The following is a 20699-nucleotide window of genomic DNA, read 5'->3' as shown; positions in this document are numbered from 1 at the left end:
TCGTATTGTGAGAATAATTATGCTAAAGTACAACTTATCCTGATTAAAAACAAACAAACAAACAAAAAAACTATCTACCAAAAAGATTTAGTTGAACTTCTTTTAAATCGACATAAAATATTTAAATTATTTTTATTATCTCGCCCTTGTAGTATTCCTTAACCTTGATTCTATTTTGTTAGCTTTCTTCAATTAGTTTAACAGAGTTAATCAATATATCAGTTTCCATATATAGAATCAGCAAAACCGGGCCTTCCAAATTACACTACTAACTGAAGAACAGTCATTTACAACTCATTAGACTCATTATAACAAACTGTATTTCATTCTCAGGCTTTCTAATTTTATTTTATTTTTTCTCAGACAACAGAATTTTCCCGTCTATCAAATTTAGCTTAATAGTCATTACTTAGAGATAAGTAAGAAAACAATCGCCAGCTTTCCATCAGAGACTGATAAGCAAATTTGTTTTGCTTACCTCTGAGTGTTCTATGTCTTCACATTTTTTAAGGCCCAAAATTGTGTCTTTTAAGCACAGCCCTAAGCTTAAATGAAATGAAGTCCTATGCTTAAATGAACTGAAGCTCCAGCACCAAGTCCTGAGGGAGCACAAAAAACACTGTGTGCAACTCTAAAGGGAGAATATGGAGCAGTTCCTCTAAAGATCAATTGTTTCCCATTTTTAGAATCATCGTCTCCTGATATGGAAGGAAACTAATTACTTTGTACAGGAACACTTGGTAGCCTTTGTCCATTCATTCTTCCCCTGTACATCAGGGGTAAGGATCAGGAAGATGCAAGTCCTACACACTCCAGTTGTTTTTGTTTATTCTCCATTGCAGTTTATTGCTTTACTAACTCTCAAGTCATTTCATGTCCTGCAACTATCCCACACAGAATGTTATGTACATGTCGACAAGGCAAGAACATTTTTCACCATAAAATGTTTGTTCCTGATAGAAATCTCCATTTGTAAAAATACAAAGCCCAAGGAGGATACATAATTTCCCAAAGAAGGAAGCCTTTTCCTGTAATGGAAACTCAGAGAGTGTCTGTAATTCTCCTGAAGGCAGGTCATTTCATCTAACTAACTGTTACTGCAGAACTGTAGAAGAGCAAGTATTTCTGGGTAACTTGACGGGAGGGAAAACAATTAGGCTACGTTACCAAACTTTAGTAATATGTTTTCTTGGCAGCAGCCATGCCTTTGTGGTTGCCACCACATATAATGTACCCTCTTTAAGAGTAGAGGCTGGAAAAACAAACAATTCAAAAGTGTACACTACTGAATCCCACACACTGAACACGCATTAGAAAACTCTATTTCAGTTGTGGATTCATAAGCTTGTTCTACCTTATTTCACAGATACTGAGACTTGCTGGTTCAAATACTTTATTTCAGATTAAGAGAGAACCTGGTTCATTTTTCAGAGCACAGCTAAATTCTGAATTCCCCTAATTCACTGGCAAAATGATAGAAAGAAAAGCAATGAAGAAGAGTTATGACAAGACCAATGGAAAAACAGGTATTATGGATATATAAGATACACACTCATGTAGTTTATAAATACCTCTTCTATGCCTAAATGCACATGCAATGCTGCTAGAACTTTATTAATACTAAAACATCTATTGCTTAGAGTTTAGAAAACGACACCTTTAACATTCACTATGCAATTTGAATTCAACCTTCTTCTATATTTACATTAGGACATTAACTTTAATTACATGACTATGTGCTCTTGTTTTTAAAGGCCCTTTATTGCTCACTGGAAAGGACAGAAGATGGTTATTTATTTGAGAACTTGTTTAAAATTGTATTTTAGGTTAGTTAAATGTAGCTATCAGTGAAAAAGCCTGATGTCCCAGGTTTTATCTACTTCCAAGAATCACTATTCTACATGTAGGCGAATATTATTTTTATGATTAGTACTTCTTATGGTATTCAATGTTATAGATTATCTTGATTGTTTCACAAAAGTTCCCAAATTAATCTCTGCAGCACCTCTATTAATCAAGGGCTTTGCAACCTTCAATTTTCAAATGGGAGAGAAGGGAGGAGGGAAGAGATTAAACGTTTTAATGTCAGAGTATCCATGGTGCTTTAGGATGCCCACTTGGGACATTTCCTTAATTTTCCTGAGAAGCTGATAGAACTCTTCACGTTTTTCAAGTTCAGGTTCCAGTAAGTTCAGTTACAGTTCTGAAAGCAGTACATTTCTAATAGATCTTTTTCTCATGCTGGGCATTTACGACATGAGGACGTGCAATTAGTGATGGCCTCAGAAACATCTTGTTTGCATGACTTGTTTAACATCACATAGATACCTTATGAAGAGAGAGGGAAGGAATGAAATTACTCAGAATCATATTCAAAGATCTCAACAAGGAAATCCTCCCTTTTCCTTTTGATGTTCCATTTTAGTCTCAAACAACCTCTTTTAATTCAGACCTGATTCACCCTTTGAATATGCCTCTCATATGCTGAATGAGCCGGGATTCTTGTGGAAATGATCACATCATTGAAGGCTGTACCATAATGCACACACCTAATAATAATGATGAATCAATATTACCCTAATAACATTGCCCTGGAATTTTGTAACTTCTGAATTATTTGTTCTTTCACTTATTTTTCCTTATTTGCTTATATGTATTTGTGTACATCTTCTGTGCATGCATATGTGACTTTCTTTCAGCTTCAATCTGAAAGAAGAGACAATCCATCTCAGGGCATCACAGTACCTCCCCATGCATCCTGAGAAGGGGTCAGGGTCTTGAGCTGAAAGAATAACTAAGTGATAGGAATCACAGGTTTTTATTCTCTGTGCATATGAAATAAATGCAAATGTTTCCCACATTAAACATTTCTATCAGCTGACAGAAAAAGAAAATTGTTGATAGAAGAAATTTAGTATTTAAAAAATCTAGTGATCTATCCTGGATTCTAACAGGTATGTCTATTCACCTCAATGTTGAGTTGTTTTGCATTGTCCTATTTAGTCATCCTATTACCATTTCACCATCCCGGGCTCTTTTCCCTCCCATTCTCCTCCCTACTTTGTCTTAGTTCCAACATAGCTGGTTTGCTATCTCTCTGTGCCTTTTGAAACTAATAAAACATAACAACAAAAATCTCTTCTGTTCTCCTGTTCCTGCCATCTCCTTTTCATAGACTGTATTTACAGTCATTTCCTGCAATAATTAGTCCATTATTTCTACTTAGGCTTTTCAAATTTTCCTGCTCCAAGTCTGTTGTACTATGTTCCAATTTTACTCATTGCCTCAGAAAGCTATCTAATATCCGTGGTCATTTTTTTCAAGCAAAGCATATTCTTCCTGGATTCATGTTACTATTCCTGTCAGACTAGTCTATACTTTGTCTCTTCACTAGCTCATGGACCCAATCGCCCACACAACAGACTCCAGTCTCCTTCTCCACAGCAAAGTTCACACAGCTTTGTTTCCCTCAGGCACACAGTCTCATGCTTGATTAGCCCAATATTACATTTTCCAACTCTCAATCCTGTTACTCCTCCTCTCCAACGTTATTGTTTCCCATATTTCTCCTTTATTAGAATCCTAACCCTCCTTCTTTCTCTTGCCTCGCATTACTCCTTATACTGACTAGGGAAGAGATAGAGAGAATGCCAGGAGAAGGTTATTCAGACAGCAGGATGGGTATGTTCACTGACTGTGGTTGTAGGCTCAGTATTTATTCCTGATAGTGTGTTCACATAGGTATGATCATATACAGGTTTTCTAGAGAATTAGGCAAAGTGGTCTCTACAGAACGTGTAGTAGGCAAGGTACCATCCACCAAAGTATATACTTACAAGGTTAAAAGTCTGGTACAAGATGAAGAGTCTTACTAAATTGCAGAGGTAAAAGAAAAGGGAGCAAAAGTGGACGTATTTATGGAGTACACAATATTCCTCTGCCATAAGACATGTAAGGTATGTAAAACTCCAGATCAGGATGCCAGTACAATATAATGTACATTTATCCTGACAATAATTACATTTTAAAAAGCATCAAAAAACTCATAAAGTTTTATTACTGGCCTTGGAGATCCTTCATGGTGTTGTGTCAATACATGGTAAGCATTCATGAATTAGCATGTGTTTGTTTATGTGTGAGTGTGTTAGAGCCATACCCCAAGTGATGGACTTAGTCCGTGGTCATTCTCTAAGATAAAATAGTGCTGAAGGCTCTGGGCAGCAGATTTGCCAGCCCCAAAGTCTCTAAGATTATAAAAACTGGCAAAAACACTGAATTAGCAAGTAGTAAGCAAACAAGTCCGAGCGTAGATAAAAGCAACTGTTGCATTTAATGGCTTTTTGGATTCTTCTCTTTTGAACTGTTAATTCTAGACAGACTTAAAACAGACAAATCAATGCTTTTCCTGAGGATGGCAAAAGGCACATCCCTGATATAAAGGCTCTTTTCTTTTTCCTTCAGATAACTTTTACTTTCCTTGAAAGGGAAGATTTCTTGTTTAATATGAACAAAGCAATATATTTTTCTCAAGCTTCATTCTCAGAAATATCCAAATCATTCTGACTTAAATTAAAATATACATAAAAATAATGTAATTCTGCCTAAGAAAAGCAAACAGCTTTTGAAATGTCAGCTCAATTATTTAAAATATGACAAAATTATAGGTGGCAGAATGCAGCATCTTGTAATGGGAACTTTATAAAAGACACTGTTACCACTTCCATCTCAACACTGAAACTAATTTAGTGTTCTCTTTCCTAGAGGGTGCTTTACCTGTTTTGGGGTTGTTTCTACCTTTGTTTGGCTTTCTAGTTTTTATCACCACTGGGAAAAAAATAAAATAAAATAAAATAAAATAAAATAAAATAAAATAAAATAAAATAAAATAAAATAAAATAAAATAAAATAAAATAAATAAAATAAAATAAAATAAAATAAAATAAAATAAAATAAAATAAAATAAAATAAAATAAAATAAAATAAAATGAACTGCCTAAATTTTGATTACAAGGGAGAAAAAATTTTTGCAAACCGGATCACAACTACTGAAGGCTGATCTGAAGAAATATTCAAAAACAACAGCTGATTGTCTGTGTGGTTACAGAAGGGAAAACCCACTATACAGAACAGATTACAGTCTTGGGACTCTTTTGTAGTAAATCTTCCCCCACAAAAAGTTCAACAGAAAGAATCTCCAACATCAGCAAATTCACACAGAATGAGTTGATGGATTTTCAATCGATACAACCTTTCCATTTTGAGCTTAAAATATGTAAACATTTCCAGCTCCCAGCCCATATAGGAAACATTTGGGCATGGAATGAGTAGAAAATGTTTTAATTTTGTTGTTGTTGCTGTTTACTCTTTTAAAACAGTTGAAGATATGTCTAACTGCTTCTGGAATCTCTTTCAACAATATGCTTTCTAAGATCTTGGCTACAATGGAAATTACTGCCTGGCATCCCTTTCATAGACTCAAGTACAAGTTTCCCTATTGTGCCTCACCCCGATGTAGCTTGTACCACAGTAAAACCACAGCTTTAAATCTCTTTTAAAACTTTGCAAAAACTTGCCTTGCCAGCACACCGTTTCCATTATCATGTTCCTGTTGAAACCTTGACATGGCCTGGGTTATGGGACCTGGTCAAACTCTTAACAGCTGGATGTAAAACAGCCCAGTGGAGAGTGGAAAATTAAACAGTGGGAAAGAGCTAAGGAATGCTGGGAAGCTACAGGTGGCAGAGCTCTCACAAGCTGATAACCCTGCAAGGATCTTTACACTGTATCTGTCTAAAATGCCTTTTATCAGTTTTGCTAAGGTTTTAAATACTTTGTTTTGGAAAAGTGAAATCAAAATTAGATGGAAAATATAAACCAATGCCGTTTAGAAGATTAGTACACATTTATATGCTAGACATTTTGTCTGCCTAATTTAAATATCTACTTTCCATCTCAAAATATATGTGTATGAACATATATACATATATGTGTATGCATATAGTATTTTGTATATGTAAACCCTGGTTTGCATGCTGATAGCATAGTCAACTATTTCTACTGAAAAACATTTGAATTCTTTCTCTCAGTTGTAACTATTTGCATCTCAAGCCCCACTGTCTTTAATGCAGTTATCCTCAAAATAATCCTTCAAGGGTGGGACTGCTCCTACAGCTGGAGAACTAAAGCACAGAGAGCCAGTCTGAGTGATTTACAAGAGTAATGTCTTAAATGGAATAGGAACTGAAATAAGATGAGTAAGGACTTCAAAGACTTCCCGTCTTTTGATATGAAGATAAAGGCATAGTAAAATGTCTCTTTTAACTTAAATATGAGTAAATTTAATATAAAAATGGATATTTTATAAATTAAAATCTCTTAATTCAAAGTGATTCTTAAGCCTTAACTTTTCTTAAACCCTGAATCATAGTAAATAAATAAACACTTTTGCAAGAACCTCTGAAAAATATATACATTAAAAAAAAAAAAAAGCTTTTTGTTTCTTTGAAAACAGAATTTGGATAGAATTTTTTCCAGTTCTATCCCTAAGCTTCTTCCAAATTCTACTCATCACTTATGAACAAGTTAGTTATTTTAAAAACTAGTCTTACTGTCTCTATGCATATCCATAACAGTTACACTGTTCAAATTGCATTTCACTGTCATTGAAAACATCAGATTTAAAAATAAAAAATTAATAATAATAATAAATAAAATAAACCTGGATAGTGATGAAAAGGGCAGCACCAATAACAAAAACAAGAATTAAAAGGAAAAGAGTGTGATAGGGAGTTTAGGTTCCCAGATGTAAACCTAATTTATATGTTAATTTCTGTAATGATTGAAATTTCTTATTACCAGAAGTTATAGACACTGTTCATTGTTACCTTTGTACCAGCGGTTCATATCTCTGAATATTCTGGAGAGTGTTTTTTTGGTCATGTGTGTTTTGTATTACAAGTAGGTACCTGTAGATATACTCCTATTCAGTCATAACAGAAGATGGTCTAAACTGTTTTATCTGAGACCATTTTCAAAACTGTTTCATAGGCTGCCTGAAAGCTCTTTACTCAGACTTCAGTCTTTTCACCTTGCTTTTTCACCAGAGAGGAATTCAAGTACACAGGGTCAAAGAGAACCACAACATGTTTGGAGACTGGGACCTAAATGCCCCCAGAGAGAAACCAGCCTGAAAATTGAATAGTCTTTTGCTAGCAGGTGGTTTTTCTTGTGATAGGTGAAACATGTATAAAGGAAGATGGCAACGTTTAAAAAACTGCTTTCTTTGATGAACTATTTTTAAGGTACACGAAACATTTTGCCTTACAATGCTGTCAAAAGTATTAAAACACTTATAGAATTTAAAAAAAAAAAAATCATATTAGTTTTGTCTTTCCTTGACTTGTTTTTCTGACACAATCCAATTTACATGCACTTTTAATCTGCTACAAAAAATACATTATGCTCTCTGTATATTTTTAACATTTCTCTCCCAGTGTATGATATTTACACAGCAATTATTGGGTACTTTCTACTGTATTATGAATGAATCAGATAGCACAAGAAGTCCAATCTCTTCATCCTACATAGGTCAGACTATTCTTGGACAATTGCTCAAAAGCCCAAAGGTCCAAAGTACGTTATCCATCTTATGTGAAGTTATGCAGATCTCTCTGCTGTCACCTGTCTTGTTCAGTGTGTACATGAGGTTGCCTGGGCAATTAGAATGAAAATCTGCGCTGCACACATAGCACACAGATCAATGTTTCTTTTTCAAAAAACCAGCAAACCCAGAAGGCACAATCTCTTTGCATTCACTGTGTCTGGGTGCGACTGAAACTTGGCACTGAGTTCAGACAAAAGAGAGATTATCAACGGAGACAGGAGGAGGAAGAGGGGGGCAGCAAGAAAGGAATGACAAGAATTGTTTTTGCTTCTGTAACCATAAAAGTAGCTCATCCTTATCTAACAAGCTCATTGTTTAGATCTGTACCAAGTAACTAATTTTTCTTGGACCCTCCAGCATAATCTGGAGTCAAAACCTCTCCTTGATGTAGCAGGTTTCTGCAACCTAAAAAAATAAAAAATAAAAATAAAAAAATAAAAAAATCATATGTATCACTCACAAGAGTGATGTCCAAATATCAGATTATCAGACAGACAAGTGATTGGTTTGGAAGCTCTACCCATATGTCCTGCCACAAATCAAGGGTTGAGGTGATGGATGGACAGTATACTAATCAGCAGACAATGTATGTTGCTCCTTTAAAACAGTTAAGTCGAAATTTCATAGTGGTTAAAGCTTTATATAATGTAAGCAAATCCTCTTGACTGTGTACTGAAGACAACCCATGTAAGCTTATCCTTATCTTATATGAAGTGATTATATCCTTATCTTATATGAAGTGATTTTGGAGAAACATACTATCTAAGCCACTATCTCTGGCCACTCTGAGGTAACTAAAACTGGAGAAATTTTAGTTATCCCGTCAACGAATTTGAACTGCTAATCTTCCTTCCCAACAGAACTTACTCATTCACACTTGACACTGTTGTAATGCCATCACATAGCTTGTATCCTGCTAGAGTAGTCAGGCATTGGAACAGGTTATTCAGGGAAGTGGTGGCAGCACTGTCCCTGGGGGTGTTCAAGGAAAGGTTGGACGTGGTGCTTAGGGACATGGTTTAGTGAGTGACATTGGTAGTAGGGTGACGGTTGGACCAGATGATCTTGAAGATCTTTTCCAACCCTAGTGATTCTATGATTCTATGATCTTTTTATTGTCGTAAGCAGACAGGCTCCTGTCTACTCCTATTGTGGATAGTTTTAGTAGAAAAAGTGTTCAGGAAAAGAAGTCTGAAACTAGTCATTTCCAAACAAATACAGCTGACTTTACTGAAACACTTTCTGCTGCACAAATTTTGAACCAATTTTGAATCTCATCAATTCATATTCAATGCCATTAGTCATCAGGCAGAATCTACGTAGTTGATAGAAAAGAATAACAGTAAAAATATAAGAAATGTGTTGGCGCTATCTTTCCCTGTGTGAAATGGTTGAAATAACTGTGTGAAATACCGGAATACTTTTTTTTTTTTTTTTTTTTATAACACCATTCTCCTCTTCCCTTCCTGTTTTGTTTTTGTTTGTTTTCAGGTGCATTATCTCTCTCCTAGGCCTTTAATAAACAAAAATGCTAAACATCTACAACAGCAATGTTTCTTCCTGCTTTCTATGACTATTAGCTAAATATATGTTTATTATGTAGAAGTACTAGAGCATGTTAATTTCTTTTGGAAATGTGGCATTTAACAAACACGAATAAGGCACAGATAATGATGTGAATATATATCTCTTCACAAGCATTCACAAACTGTGCTCCTGGTAGTTCTATGTGCAAGTTGTCGATGCACCCAAATCTGACGTACAGAGCATTTCCAATTTCAGTAATTGACTACAAGGTCTACTTCTTCAGTCCCTCATGGGGACGCTCTTCTGGCACAATGTTAATTATATTTGTTCTGACACACAGCCATACACCCTTGGCAGATTATTTTCTATTACCCTGCATAAAAATGGCTGACATCTTCAAAATGCTAATGAGAGATATATCAATTTTTATAAGAGTTTGGATGGCTTCCAAATATTGTTAAATGTATGCAACAGATTGTGAAATAGACTCAGTATATGGTTATAAATGCAATATGTTAACTATGTTGTTGCATAGTAATCTACACTGGCAGAGATGAAACATGAACGAATGGAGAAATGTCACTAAAATACTGCTTTATTTTTATTCCTTTTGACTAATTGTTTGATTTCTTAAGATGTCTTACATCTTAATTGAATAAAACATATATTTACAGTAGCTAACTCAGTTTGCACCACCAAAAAATCTGGCCCGTTCCATTTTGAATCAGAGATGAAATTACGATTGGATTATAGAAATAAAATTCCAAACCAACTGGAGAGTGGAAATACTTATCTTTGTTATTACTCTGGCATGAAATGCTTTAAAATTATGCCACTATTTATTCTCTTTTAAACATTTTAATAGCAGAATAACTCCAGTATAGGTGTTATCTGGCCTGACTGCAGTCTTCATCATAACTGGGACATCAGTATGTTCAGTTGAATAGAATGAGATGATACAGACTCTGGAGTAGAGTTGTGATATACTTACTATTCCTTGAACAAAATTATCCACGTACATTAATAATAATAATGACGATAATAACAATAATAATGAAACACAACTGCAGATTTTTCTTTGCTCATTCTAATCTGACTGAAAATGAAAATTAAGTGAAGCAAAGCAAAGCTACATGAGAAAGGAGGGAAAAAAGGAGAGAGGAAAGAAAGAAAGGAAAGAAGGAAAGAAGGAGGGAAGGAAGGAGAGAAGACAGGAACGTGGAAAGACAAGAGGGAAGGAAGACCAAGCAGAGGGCAGGTAGGGGCATGAATCAGGTGAGTTTTGATAGTTTCTTCTGAAAGACGGTCAATGGATAAGAAACTGATCTATTTAATGTTGTAGCTAGCTAATAGTATTGATATTACTAAGTATTTCTGTTACTTATAGACCAAAGACCATTGAATAAATCCAATGTTACTATTCAAAAGTATAGAATTAATATCTTCTGTCTCTGAAACACTGGACTTGTAGCCTCTACAACTTGAAATCCAAGACTTATCAAAGTAATTTGAAAAATTAGTTCTGTTTTCAGAACAGCCAAGCCTATATTTTCAGCTCTTTCACTTTTCTTCTTTTTTCCTTAGCTATGTGAAGGAAGACTAGGCCCTGGGACTGTCTGTCTAGACAATAGTGAGTACTCTTAACAGATCAAAATGTTATGTTTACACTGTTTTGCAGACTATCTGGAAGGCATACTGATTTTGAAACTTGGCCAAAAATGTGATGGGAAATTGCTTGTTATGACATTAATTCTACGGGGAAGTGGAATATTTTGCATCAGACTTTTTCCTAAGAGCTGCATCATTGTCTTTTCTAATACTGATATTGGGGACAAAATAGAATAATTCTGTAAAAATAGTTTTCTGATAGAATGAGACACTTGCACTATTTTCTCAGTGCACTTGCACAGTGGATATGCTCAGAAAGTCTGTACCTTCCCGAACAAACTTTAATTACTATATACAACTCTGGGAAGTGTTTTATATTCTTTATTCTTTGTAATAAACTACAATAGCAATGTTAAAAGCATCAGAAACTGTAAAGTATAATGCATACATAGCAGAAGATACAAAATTACTTTTAGCATAACAAATTAAAGATAAATGCCAAAAGCACAAAATGTTTAGCCAATCATTTTGAGCAGCATTAATAAAACAATAATTATACCTAGAAAAGTATGCAGTAAACTAAAAAGTTTAGTTCCTAAAAGTATTCTGTCCCTGGCAGGATATAATTATTAGTTAAATCAGTTTTCTATTGTATTTCTTGTGAAGTGACAATATTTTGGATTGTTGTAAATGAAAACCATTTCACTGGATTTCTTTGGTTTTACACACGTATTCTTAAAAAGACATTCTCTAAACAAAACTCTATTCTGCTTTATTTCTAGAGACTCAGCTGTAAATCTAAACACCCTGACATACAAATATTGCAGAATTTAGAGTTGTGATGTATCTACTCTCAGCATTTTATGTTGTTCTCAGGTTTCTGTATTAGTAACGTCCTCAGAAAAGGGCAATGGAAATTTGCACCTTAACCATCAGAGTTCAGAACCCAAGACATTCGCATTTTATTGACTCTGCTATAAGAGAAAGAAGTTAGGAGAGGTTTAAACTTCACTCATGTTGGCAAGAGTCATCAAAACACCAGCTTTATCATCAAAGCACCAGCAGATTTACATCAGCTTTGTAAATCTGTTGAACTGTGCAGACAAAAACAACAGTTCTGTGAAGCAACTATTTCCTAGCATGATCACAGACACTTAGAAGTTTTAAGAGTCCATATTTTAATAAACAAAACATGAAGTGCTGAAGACCTGAGGGTGGGCATCTGGTCGGAAAGTTCTCATAGACACAAGAGTGGTGACTTTTCAAGTGGGAAATTGTGCAGCCACCATCCCTTGCACTTGTTTTATTGGGACAGAGAAGTCACTGAGTAGACTGTGGGCTGTGAGGTGAAGAGACAGTCCATAAAGGCTCTACAAAGAGATATTAATAAGTAACAAAAAGTAGCTTAAAAACAGAAAACCTACAAGATGACTAGATGATGGAGACACCTACCAAAATCATAAGCATGTCTTGGGAATACATGTAGTTTCTGTCATGCTGATTGGTAAAATAACATGAATTGGTCAGGGATGTTCCCAATACCACACTAGAAGCTTCAGTATTAATTAGTAATTTAGATAATATTTGCATCTGAGTACAGACAAATGTGTCATTTCATCTCCAGAAACAGAAATGGAGCATAAACCATATGGATATGTTTGGTTAAAAAAAAAAAAAAAAAAGGTAAAAATACATCGATTTACAGTAGATGAAAACAAAATGTGCTATAAAGTATTTTTGGTGTGCTCACACAAAGGGTAAATAACCATAGAAACCACCTGAGATTCTAGTTCATTGAGAGGTCCTATGAAATAAATTTTTCCCTTCCTTCTGATAATCTTCAGGTTTCAGACCAACATTCATACTGAGCCACTGAAGCAATTTTAAAACATCATTCATATGACCAGGTTCTATGAAAACCTGAAGGAACCAGCGGTTAAATTAAACAGTAATCTCTTGAAGAATGCTTATGTTGTGCTAGTAATGGTATTATAAGTGATTTATTTATTTATTTATTTTTTTATTTGGCTAATACAGAACTGATGCTCACTGCATGATTAATTAATTTATTTTTAATTCTCTCTCTCTTTTTTTTTTTATTTTTTCCTGGACAAGTTAGGCCAGACACACAAACTGTTATAAGACCTTTATGACAAATATCAGTTTGGTATTGCACTGCACAGTTGTAGGCACTGAAGCTGTAGCACACTTGGTAGAACTATTGCAGGAGATGAACAAATAAAAGCTATTGAAAAAGTAACAGTAAGCTGTTGACCTTCACACTAAGTTTGACTAATTTACTGATAACTTGTTCTTAAACTCAGCACATGCTGAGTATAAACCATTGCCTTTACAGCTGTGAGATAGACAAATTGCTGCAAAATGCCAATGAAGTCTGATAAAGAAACTCAGCTGAGTCAGTGGCCATCTAATTACCTGTGATGGGACCACTTCCAGTTCATAGCAGTATTGGCGTGTGGATAAAGTATTGAAGCACGAGAAATGGTTATCACGAGGGCTGAGTAAACATTTTTTGCACTAGATATATTATTTAGTGCAGTCTTCTTTCCTCCACAGAATAAATTATTTAAAATAACTTGCTTCATATACAAATGTACCTAATTATATACTGCTCATTAAATACTGCATTTAAAGAGTAGTAACAAGAATTAATTATACAATTTGTTAAGAACAGTTTCTGAAAATATTTGAAAAGTTTAGGCTCTGGTTCTGCAAAAATTATCTATTGATGAAACATTTACATAGATTCCTACCGAAATTAATGAGACGATGAGGTTATGTCTATGCTACTCTATTAAAATAAGACAATGGTTCTCTTGCACCAAGGCAACTAGGCACAAAATGGTCTTTCATACTACCATACACACTTAGGATCCATAATGGGGAGGCCACATTCATAGAATCATAGAATCATAAAGCCGCATATTGGGAATAGCCCTGGACTATGCCACTTCATACACCATGGCCAAGAAAGATTTGGATAAGGAAGAACTGTAGTTCTGTACATGTGGTTGTTGTGGTTTAACCCGGCAGGCACTTAAGCACCACACAGCCATTCACTCACTCCCCCCACAGTTGGATGGGGAAGAGAAATGGAAGTGGAAAAAAAAAAAAAAAGTAAAACTCATAGGTTGAGTTTTAACATCAGTGTGTTATCAACATTATTTTCTTCCTAAATCTAAAACACAGCACCTTACCAGTTATTATGAAAATTAACTCTGTAACAGCTCTGTAACCAGGACAATGCTATATAAAATATATATGTTAATGACAGTGAATATCACATATCTAATTAAGACAAAGTAATTTAAGATGTATTTTTATTATATTTCTGAGTCACTATCAGCGTATAGAATTTTAATCCGGTGTTTGCTATAAGTGTCATGAAGAGGAGTTCAGATAGCAAACCAATGGTTTTGGTCTTTTGGGGGAAGTGCAGGCATCCTAATCCCGTGGCTCTTAAAGCATTTTTTACTCTTTCAGTTATCAAGGCCTTGAAGAAGAAGAAAACCATGGCAGGATGCCTATAACCATCTGGATGAGAGTATGTGACACGACGGCAAATGAACCAGTGGAACAAAACATGAGGAATCTGTGCTTCTTGAATGTACATCACTCATGCTTTTGTGCCTGGGGGTTCCTCCTGGACAATACTAAATAAATAAATAGAATGCAAAGTTTAAGTAAAAGATTAAACTGGAAGGGTTGGCAGGAGGAGGGCTTTATCTGCCTCGGTCTTTTGTTTTTCTTAATTTCAAGGATCTGATATTTTGTAAGGGAAATAAATGATCATTACACAGAGGGATGACAGATTAGCCTAGTTTACATGACAACAGTTAAAGTGTAGAAAGCCCACAAATAGCGTACTGGGTTTGATACACTCAGCAGAAATACGATTGGTTAAAAAAAATATTAAAAAATCAATGAACTAGAGTGGTAGAATGAAATGCAGTGATATCGCCTCTGCAGTGGTGTCTCATGATTATCGCAGATTTGTGAACTAAGAAACTGAGACTTGAAAAAGTGAGGCCACTTGACTAGTTTATGCTTCTAGCTACAATAATAGCACCAGGTATAAGACTCAAATGGAAGATTCCTGAACTATGATCTTACTTGAACTCTCATCAGTATTTTTCAATGGACATGTAGAAATCTTATTTTGTAAATAGGTGAGCAAAGTTCAAATCCTATCTGTGCTCGAACATTTGCCTGAGAGAAATGAACATCATTTTGTAAGAGAGTGGCCAAATTACTAAATTACAGGATATTCTGGTTCGTGGAATTTCTATTATTGAAGTTGCTCCACTCTTTTTAAATAATTGAATTCACTGGGAAGATCTTCTAATCAGTATTTGTTCAATGAAATTTCTGTTCCCATAAGAAAAGTTTAGAGAAAGTTCATATCATTTTCTTTTTGACACAATTACAGTAAATTTCAGACATGAACTTTTGGTTCCGTGTCTTCTTCAGATCAAACAATCTGGATATTTGAATCTGAAACTCTTATTTTCAGGGTGCATACAAAAATGCTGCTTTTTTAAAAAGGATAGTGTTCTTACACTGTTTTGGTATAGAAACTGTTAATAACATCAGAGAAGAATGACTTCTAATTTTTTATTTTATACAGGAAAGGCAGACGGGCTTTCTTGCTAAAATTAGAAAATGTCAAATGCCACAAACTCAAAAATTATTTCAGAATTAAGGGAAAGCATTTGCATTCTGCAAACTATATCAGAAAAACAAAAACAAAACAAACAAAAAAAAAGTTAAAATCCATTAGAGGTCTGTTCCTCTTGAAATCACCAGGAAAACTCTATTGATCTAATAAGAGATTTTTCAGCAAAGCTGACTTGCCTACCCAAGGCCTATAGATTTTCTAGGTTTATTTACAGTTGAAAGTAAAAAATAATGAGACCTGTTTTCCTGAGTTGCAGTAAAAGCCATAAGAGAAAACAGATGAAGACAAATACTGTGTGTATACTTCTTGAAGTTTCACCACTACATTGTTTTAAAAGGATTTACTTTGCTCTCACCTATATAGACTAAGCCATTAAAATCACAGCCAAGCGTAGGTAATCCTAGAGGAGGAAGCAAATAATTCTATCTCAAACTTTGCAACTGACCTTCTTCCTTTGCTGTTATCCTACAACGTTTTTGTTAGTGTGACACGTGGAGAGCCAAAACTGATCTCTCAAATAAATATCTTGATCTTGATGCTGCACACACTTCCAGATGTTCCATGAATAAAATAATTGTAGTGTCCCTGAAAGTGTCAATTTTTATTTTTCACTTCTCTTCCTGAATCTGCTATCGCTCATCCCAACTCTTTTAAAGTTGGTCTGACCACCTTTTTCTCCAAGAGTTTTCAGAGAATATAGCCATGCATATGAAAGGATTTCATCCCTGAACAGATTTTCACTCAAGGATGACTACTTGCTATTTACATTTTGATAGTGTCCAAAAGATGAAGAACTTTTAAACACTTGATTCCATAAATTAGTGTCTCATCCATTTTAGTATTTACCCGAAGAATGCAGGGCAGGCCGAACAGTAAATGTGCATGCTGTCTTAAAAGGCCTGAGATCGAAGTTTTGCCTTTGTTTCTGTTTTTCTGTTTTACTTGTTACCTCTACTGTCATAACATATAAACAGAAAATAAAAGTAATGCATACCCAACTGCAACATCCTGGAGAAGGCTGGCACTATAGAATAAACTGAAGATTGTTCTGAATGAAATATTCTCCTTAGAGAAGATTCATGTTGTGACATTAACTAACATAATTTTGTTCATAATATTTTTTTCCTAAGATTTCTTTGTCTGTCTTGCTGTGAATTCTATAGAGGACAGTAATATGTCATACAGATATTCTCAATATGATGCCATAGATTCTAGTTGACGTGTTATTTTCTCTCTTCCAAAAAAAAAAAAATGTAAAAGAATCATAAACAAGGTAAGACAGCAATAACTAGGAAATCACATTATTGTATAATAAAGAGGTCTAAGTGGGACAGAACACAGAAATTAAAAATATATAATAAGTTAATAGTCAGTAAGTTTCATTCTTAAGGATGGACATGAGAAAGAAAATAGAAGAAATTCTGACACCACAATGAAAATAGAAAGCTATTGAATGGAATTTAGAAGAAATTTTAAGTGGCCATTTACATAAGGAGAACCTGTTACTAGTGGTGTAAAGTGGAAAAAAATAAAGTGCCTGTATAATAAGCTTATAAGATAAGCTTTACTGCTGTTGTATTTGAGGAGGGGTGTTAGAAGAGCTTTCCACTTACAGAACTGTTTATTCTCAACTTAAGTTCACTAATTTAAATGTCACAGTTGAAGGTTTATCTCTATCTGTGTGAAAAGTGCAGACATATACCTCAGGCAGGCATTTCACTTAATCTGCAACTTGTTTCTATGTAATTATTAACCTGGCTAAAACTTTAAATAGTTATCGATCATTCCATTACCTAGACCAGCAGCTGATAGAGCAAAGGTTAAGTTTATTGAAAACTAACAAGGTTTTGCTCAGTTTTATCCTTTAGATTCTGTGTTCTGAATGTGTAAGTCCAAATCTACAAAGGATATGCGAACTTGTTTAAGAGTTTAAACAGTGTCTCTAAACTCAAGGATATTATTTGCTTACTTAAAATTAAGCACATATTTAAGTGCTGTGATAGATGAAGGTCGTGTCTGATGCAGCAGGATCAAGACTCAATGAAGTTATTGTTAATCTTTATATTAACATAGAGTTCCTACACTAAAATGAATTTTACTTTCACAGGATAATATTTGGAGAAATAAATAACAAAAACCTTGTAATGATTATTCTTAGGTTGTCTCCTTTCAGCTTTTCAATTTTAATGGGACATGTGTTTTAGCGAGGCAGATGATGGCCACAGAAGCAAAAAGTACACAGACAACATAAAACTAAAAATTATATTACATAAATTTAAAGGCTTCTCTGTATTCTGAAGCTCTGGGTTTCCTGACATAGTGTGAGAATTTTTCCGTTGCTGCAATAGTATTTATTATTCCTCGGTATGTTACAGGGAACTCCTAGTCACCTTTTGAGTTGATGTTCAGTGAATAAGTCTAGATTTTATTTATTTGCAAAACTTTCCATTATATTTTACACCCAAATAGGATGAAAAAGTCATAGTACCCTCAGACATCACCAAATAAAGATTAATCATACAGCAGATGTCTACGAATATCTGCAAATTACCAGTCCCTTTCTGCTTAGAATGAGAGAGTTAATGACTTGCTCACATTTAATCATCTGTATCACAGGCATGTAAATCTACATGAGATGTGTCATTCAAAACATCCTTTAACCCATCTACATTGATATCTTTCTATCTATGTATTTATGTATTTATTTTGTCACAGATAATAGTGAAGGGGACTAAGCAATCCTTGGTACTATTGCTGGTATATATGAGCCAACACAATTCAGTTCTTCTGATAGCTCAAATAACCAATTGGTCCGTTTCTGAAAAAGAGAACTAAGATGTATTAAGATTCAATTACTGATATGCTTTTCTCTGGATGTAGGGTTGCTAATATGCTGTTCCTGTTCAGAGCAAGTTGTGAAATAACAATCTAGTTAAAATAGAAATAGGACGTATTTTAATAGTTCCTTTTTATAATCAACATATTCAAAATACTTTCTAAGCTAATATCCTTAATGTTGGTACACTGTAATCATGCTTTACATAGGAAAAGATAGAGCTCCAGCTATTAAGGTCTTTTATCTCTCTGAAATTCCTATCCAGTAAAACCTGTTTCTCTAAGTGAAGATAAAATAGTGGGATACTGGGTTCACTTTCTAATTTTAGTAATGACCTTCTTCTACACTGCAGAAATAACATCTACAGTACAGCAGTATGGATAGACAGATTTCAATTTAAGGACTCTTTCCTTTCTACAAAAGGAATTTGGAAACTTCTTGTAAAAAAAAATGTGTAAGTCCCAAAATGTATAACTTCAGTATTTTGGTCCATTGCCATAAACCCCCTAATTAGGCATAAAAGTGGGAAAATTTGGTAAAAGAGATCCAAGCTATGTTCTATCCAAAATATTGTCAAATTTTAACAGTACAAATATATGCACATATCAGTACTTCTGTCTTCCATCTTTCAAAATCTCAACATGTTTTACATTAAGTCAGGACAGCATTGAAAATACAGAATTGGTAAGAGTGGTTGTTGTCTGTGATCCGGTCCAAAAAGGAATAGCAATTTTAGGTTTAAAATTAAATTAAAAAGTTTTTATTTATCTCAGTACTGATAATTCAGGTATGCTCAAAAAAACATTCAGACTATCTGTTGTAATAGGAAGGTTAGTATGAAGGGAAAAAAAAAAAAAAACCTGATTGTTGATCCTGCAACATCAACAAGAAAAAAAAAATGCAACAACAATTTTCTAAAACACGCAGTGTATGATATTCCAACCTACAGAATATTTGACATCAAGTTTGCTCTACATGGTTCTGCTATTACTGAAGCCAATTTAATCTTTGCATTGATGTCAATCAGTGGACATTCTATCTGAATTATAATTTAGACTGATAGATTTCTTATAGCTTAATTGACTTGAAGTTTTTGAAAAATATTGCAAAGAAATTCTAACTGTATTTTGTAAAGTGCAATGTGAATATTTATTCCAGCGTATAGGTATAGCAATGTTACTGTCATTCTCATTTTAGAGATGGAGAGTTATAACATTCTGCAAATACCTTTACCTCTTGATTTTTAACTTGATATGATAAAGAATAATTGTCTAAATATATTTTCCTTACCAAGTATGAATTATGAAACGAACAAACAAACAAAATGCCATTAACTGTTGTTGCTTTTCATTTCCTCTTAGTTTAAGCTAGTGATCCATTCATAATTTTTCACCATAAACTTCTGTACTGAAAACCCCTGTTTACTTTCTCATTTGTTGTGCCTGCAGGTTGCATGTACCAGTTGCATCCTGTCTTTTAGTACAACAGACAGTGCTGAACTCTGCTTTATGGGGTCTAGCACAATGCAACTCCTACTTGGTTAACCTCCAGATGCTCCTGTAATATGAGTTGCTTATAGTAATACTCAAGTGTAAGCAATATGTCTGAAGTACTGAAATGTTTTGTAAATGACAGATTGTGAACTTTATTCTTTTTTCCCTACCTTCTTCTTTGGGGACTGCAGAAGTTGATCTAGTAGGGGATAAGTATTCTTTCAGCTATCAGATCTCTCAAGGTCCTAAGTTTTCTTGTATGAACCATTTCCACATACATGTTTCTCCTGAGGTACCACTAGACCTGAAAACACTAAAACTTCTGTCACATGCCAGATATTTACAATAAGTTTACAAAAGATGTGTCATATTCTCTGCATGCTTTTAAATCTGATGATAACATTTTCATCCTTGTGGGTTCGGTCAATAATTCTGTGTGCAAGGGTGATGTTATTAAGTGTATGTTGATCAGCTAGTAGATGTTTATGACTAGATATCTCTAGAATACTTATTTGCCACAGCCTGTCCTAGTGGGAATAATAATAATTACCAAGAGTAATCAAGAATTTTGGATGTATACATAAATTACTTCGGAATTAAAACAAAGAGTGAGATTTACATTTCTCTATCTGGTCACACCCACACAAGAAGCAATTTATTCTTTAATGCCATTAATAAGATACCCAAATCAAGGCAGAACAATGGTACCACCGTTGGCATTATCTTCCTGTTTTGGAAAGTAAGCATGGGACTCTTCATTTAACTCTGAACAAAATCCAGGACAGGCGTGACGCTTGGCTTAAGGAAGAGAGTACGAGTGATATGGCTCAATCAGTTGAATGTATATGCAAAGTTAATGATGCATAAACTAAC

General features: G+C 34.4%; 1 long non-coding RNA gene across 1 annotated transcript in view; it reads left to right on the top strand.

The window, feature by feature from the left end:
- LOC308199113 overlaps window positions 1-17345 on the top strand; it is a 36304-nt gene extending 18959 nt beyond the window's left edge. Inside the window, exons 4-5 of the long non-coding RNA XR_013954400.1 lie at window positions 10775-10820; window positions 14303-17345. This is a non-coding gene — a long non-coding RNA (uncharacterized lncRNA). The remainder of the gene's footprint in view (window positions 1-10774; window positions 10821-14302) is intronic.
- The last annotated feature ends 3354 nt before the right edge of the window (window positions 17346-20699 follow it).

The sequence above is a fragment of the Anser brachyrhynchus genome, assembly GCF_964034855.1.
Source record: "Anser brachyrhynchus genome assembly, chromosome: 1".
Lineage (NCBI taxonomy): Eukaryota > Metazoa > Chordata > Aves > Anseriformes > Anatidae > Anser > Anser brachyrhynchus.
This window is presented reverse-complemented; position numbering and strand designations above follow the sequence as displayed.